The 5,466-nt window shown below is 41.6% G+C and overlaps 1 protein-coding gene across 1 annotated transcript in view; it reads right to left on the bottom strand.

Moving 5' to 3' along the window:
• The window catches only part of ZNF652 (zinc finger protein 652), a 30,815-nt gene that overhangs the window by 9,440 nt on the left and 15,909 nt on the right, over positions 1-5,466 (bottom strand). The window lies entirely within an intron of this gene.

The raw sequence follows: 5,466 nt of genomic DNA, 5'->3' as shown, positions 1-5,466 counted from the left end.
TGCACTCCAGCCTGGGCGACAGAGCAAGACTCCGTCTCAATTAAAAAAAATAAAAATAAAAAAAAAATAAAAGTTCATTCAAACTTGGTGATTGAACACTATTTTCATAGTACTGATATCCAGTCAATTCACCAAGTTCTACTTTGTATCACTTTTAAAGTGATAACTTTAATCTCATCGGTTGCCATTACCATAAATTTTATTTTATTTTACCTTATTATTTTTTGAGATGGAGAATCACTTGAACCCAGGAGGTGGAGGTTGCAGTGAGCTGAGATCACGCCACTGCACTCCAGCCTGGGTGACAGAGCAAGACTCTGTTTCAAAAAAAAAAAATAAAATAAAGATAATAATCTCCTTAATAGATTATTACAATACAAAACACAAGTAAAGTGCTTACAACAGTATCTGGTAAAGTGCTTACAACAGTATCTGGCACACAGTACTCAATGCATTTTACCTGCTACTATCATCACCATCAACACCATCATTACCATTCAGCAGACTATAAGCTCCTTAAGAGCAGAAACCAGGTCTTATTTCATCCTTGTGTCTCTAGGCACATAGCACTGTGCCTGGTATAAGGAGAATCAGTAGGTATTCTATTTTGAACTCACCCTATGTCCACACCATCCTAGTAAACCCTGACTGATGGCCCGTCAGCCTTCCTAGACAAGGTCTGACTCATTTCTCTTTAACTGCAAAGAAACAGTCCAATACTGTCAGTTCATACAATGTCCTTAATCCCAACCAAACACACAGCTGTCTCTAAATGTAGTTTCATTCAGCCTTAGAGACCTATCTGTATCCCCTTCCTTCTCTAAAGCTAATCCTTCTCTAAAACCAACATTTCTCCTGCACCCTTCAGGTACTACTGTCATTCTTATTTAATATCAAGAAACCAGAGGCCTAGAGAGGTTATACAATTCTGCTAGTGATTGGCACAGCCAGGTTTGTCCAACTTTACCATCTAGCTGCTTTTCCAGTTTGGACACTCTGAATAATATTAAAAGGCAGATGACAAACCAGAGGTAAGTATTTCAACATTAATGAAATAAAAAAAGTCAAACACTAATGGAAAGATGAACACAGAAAAGGCACAAGCAATTCAGAAAAGAAAATACATTGATAACTATTAAGCAAATAAAAATGTTCACTCTTACCTAGTAATTAAATAAATGCAAATTAATATAAGAAATCATTTCTCACCTATCAAATCAGCAAGGATTTTATTTACAATTATAAAGGGCTGGGCAAACAAGTATTTTCCCTCTGGGTTTTTTCAATTTTCTTTTTAATAGAGATGGAGGTCTCACTATATTGCCTAGGCTGGTCTTGAACTCCTGAGCTCAAGTGATCCTCCCACCTCAGCCTCCCAAAGTGCTGGGATTATAGGTGTGAGTCAGTGCATCTGGCCGCAAATGAGTATTTTCATTTTCATACAGCTGGCGGGAGTATATGTGGAGGGCATTTTGTAATACATGACACTAAGTCTTAAAAATGTGTATATCTCTTTGCTATAATAATCCTACTTCCAAAAATTTATCCTAAGTAAATAATTACGACTGTGATAACACTGTGATAAACAATATTGTAGCTATTTATTTTTTTGAGACGGAGTTTTGCTCTGTCCCCAGGTTGGAATAAAGTGGCGTGATCTCAGTTCACTGCAACCTCCCTGTCCCGGGCCCAAGTGATTCTCCTGCCTCAGCCTCTTGAGTAGCTGGGATTACAGGTGTGCGCCACCATACTCGGCTAACTTTTTGTATTTTTAGTAGAGACAGGGTTTTGCTGTGTTGGCCAGGCTGGTCTCCAACTCCCGACTTCAAGTGATCTACCCACCTTGGCCTCCCAAAGTGCTGACATTACAGGTGTGAGCCACTGGCCTGTGGCTATTTATAACAGTAGAAAAATTGGAAACAGAAATAACATAAATGTCTAGCAGGGAACTGGCTAAATAAGTGGAGAAAATATCCTTCACTGGCCAGGCTCAGGGGTGGGGCTCATGTCTGTAATCCCAGCAGTTTGGGAGGCTGAGGTGGGTGGATCACCTGAGGTCAGGAGTTCAAGACCAGCCTGGCCAACATGGTGAAACCCTGTTTCTACTAAAAATAAAAAGAAATAGCTAGGCGTGGTGGCATGTGCCTGTAATCCCAGCTACTTGGGGGCTGAGGCAGAAGAATCACTTGAACCTGGGAGGTAGAGGTTGTGGTGAACCGAGATCGGGCCAGGCCTGGGCAACAGAGTAAGACTCTGTCTTAAAAAAAAAAAAAAAAAAAAAAAGGCCAGGCGCAGTGGCTCGTGCTTATAATCCCAGCACTTTGGGAGGCCAAGGCGAGCGGATCATGAGGTTGGGAATTCGAGACCAGCCTGGCCAACACAGTGAAACCCCCGTCTCTACTAAAAATACAAAAAAATTAGCTGCGCATGGCGGCATGAGCCTATAATCCCAGCTACTCAGGAGGCTGAGGCAGGAGAATTGCTTGAACATGAGAGGCGGAGGTTGCAGTGAGCTGAGATTGCGCCACTGCACTCCAGCCTGGGCAACAGAGCAAAACTCCATCTCAAAACAAACAACAAAACAAATCCTTCACTTTATAGGATTGTTGCAAAGGGTACATTAATTAAATGAGATAAAGCACTTAAGATAATGCCTGACATACATGTGTATAATAAATTATAGCTACTATTATAGCAAATTTACAAGAATAAATATTATATAGCCATTAAAATTATATTGCTGACATAATACAGCAAAAGAAAAAGCAGGTTACAAGAGTATAAATACCCAACATTTGTTTTTACTATATACATGAACACATAAACACTTATGCAAAGTATCTGTCTATATGTGTGTTAAGAAACTGAAGAATTTTTTTTAATGGGTATATGCCAAAATGTTAAGAGTGGTGATCTCTTGGTGGCATGATTTTATTTTGTTTGCAATTTTCATAGTTTCTCATATATTTTAATAAGTATGTGTTACTCTTTTTTTGGTTTGTTTATTTTGATTTTTGAGACCAGGTCTTGCTCTGTTGCCCAGGCTGGAGTGAAGTGACACAATCACCGCTCACTGCAGCCTCGATCTCCTGGGTTCAAACAATCCTCCCTGCCTCAGTCTCCCAAGTAGCTGGGACCACAAGCGTGTGTCACCACCCATGGCTAACTTTTGTATTTTTGCAGAGCTGGGGTTTTGCCATGTTGCCCAGGCTGGTCTTGAACCTCTGGGCTCAAGAGATTCACCTGCCTTGGCCTCCCAAAGTGCTGGCATTACAGGCGAGAGCCACCACGTCCAGGTGTATATGAATTACACCCTTTAATGAGAAAGATAAAAATTTGGGGGACTGGGCATGGTAGCTCATGCCTGTAATCCTAGCACTTTGGGAAGCCAAGGCAGGTGGATCACCTGAGGTCAGGAGTTCAAGACCAGCCTGGCCAACATGGTGAAACCCCATCTCTATTAAAAATACACAAATTAGCCAGGCACGGTGGTGTGCACCTGTAGTCCCACCTACTTGGGAGGCTGAGGCAGGAAAATTGCTTGAACCTGGAAGGTGGAGGTTGCAGTGAGTGGAGGTCACACCACTGCACTCCAGCCTGGGTGACAGAGAAAGACTCCGTCTGAATAATAATAATAATAATAATAATAATAATTTTTTAGGGGGTGGGAATTTAGGTAGTTGTATTGCTTTAGAAGAAACAAGAAGTATTCAGTTTGCCTATTTGATCAAAGACGAATACTCAACATAAATTTATACAATAACTAAAATAATCATGAAAGAAACACTTCAATTTCACATTATGAACATTTAAGGGTCCGAAGAAAAAAATGACAAAGGAGAAGAAACAAAGAAATACAGGAGAAAGAGGGAGGAAGGAATGGGGAGAAAAGCACACAGGGAGACAGGCAGGTAAGATAAGGCGGATGCAGAGGCAGAGACTTAAGTGCTAGAGGTTCCTTTCAATTCTGTGACATTTACCAAGCATCTATGTGCCAAGCAGTGTGTGTGAACATGACACAACTTCCACCTTCACAAAAAACTTATGTTCTGGCCAGGGGTGGTGGCTCACTCCTGTGATCCCAGCACTTTGGGAGGCCAAGGCAGGTGGATCATTTGAGGTCAGGAGTTCTAGACTGGCCTCACCAATATGGTGAAACCCTGTCTCTACTAAAAATAAAAAAAAATAAAAAATTAGGCGTGGTGGTGAACGCGTGTAATCTCAGCTACTCGGGAGGCTGGGGCAGGAGAATCACTTGAACCTTGGGAGGTGGAGGTTGCAGTGAGCCAAGATCGTGGCACTGCAGTGAGCCAAGATCGTGCCACTGCACTCAGTCTGGGTGACAGAGCGAGACTCCATCTAGGAAAAAAAAAAAAAAAAAGAAAGAAAGAAAACCAAAAAACCCCCCCAAAACTTACGCTCTGTTTAGTTCCATGTTTTCTTGCCGTATCACACACAAAAAAACCTGAACCCTAAAAATGACATTAGAACTAAGAGCCTATCCAAGAGCCACCAAATTATAAGGAGAATCTGTTAAGTATTCTGATGTATCCTGCCATCCACTTGGCTATATCTGCAAAGTTATCATTTTCTTTTCAGGTCTAATTTAACTAATTAAACTGCTTTCATGACTCTTCATCTAGACTAAAAATCCTTAAAATCTGAGGGTGCTCTGTTCTGAATGAGAAAGAAGCCCACTAGGTAGGCGTTTTTCTTTGGGCTTCAACAGAGAACTGCGAACTAAAGAGATCCAGCCATGGGCAGAATTTCCTCACCACTAGTTAAGCAAAAAGAACAGCAGGCTAAGCAAGATAATCTCTGTTGTTCTTTCTAGCTTCACTACTCTGTAGACTAATGGAACCTGGAATCCTGTCATTATATTTTATTTAGAAACCTGAAAAATGTTTCATCCTGTTCAATTTATGCGAAGATGACTAATCCCAGAACATCAAGTTTAGACTGAGATACAATGATAGTGTTTATAGGGGAGCTATTATTTTAGCCAGTTCCCTGGAAGCAGGATAATCAAATGCTTGTAAGACTCAAATCCATGCTATGGAACATATGCTCCTAAAACCACAAAGTGGTTAAAATATTAATTAACCTCACGGAATGGATGTGTTCCTGAAAAGTAGTGAATTTTTGTAAATCATGTAAAATCAAACTTTAAGAACACTGAGAGGGGCTGTCTTGGTGGCTCACACCTGTAATTCCAGCACTTTGGGAGACTGATCGCAGGCAGATCGCTTGAGCCCAGGAGATCGAGACCAGCCTGGGCAACATGGTGAAACCCTGTCTCTACAAAAAATACAAAAATTAGCCAGCCATGGTGGCGCGCACCTGTGGTCCCAGCTACTTGGCTGGCTAAGGTGGGAGGATGGCTTGAGCCTGGGAGGTAGAGGCTGCAGCGAGCTGAGACTGCGCCACTGCCCTCCAGCCTGAGTAATGGAAGCAAGACCCTGTCTT

The sequence above is a fragment of the Mandrillus leucophaeus genome, unplaced genomic scaffold, assembly GCF_000951045.1.
Source record: "Mandrillus leucophaeus isolate KB7577 unplaced genomic scaffold, Mleu.le_1.0 Scaffold59, whole genome shotgun sequence".
Lineage (NCBI taxonomy): Eukaryota > Metazoa > Chordata > Mammalia > Primates > Cercopithecidae > Mandrillus > Mandrillus leucophaeus.
Note: the sequence above shows the minus strand (reverse complement) of the source record. Positions and strands in the feature narration are given on the sequence as shown.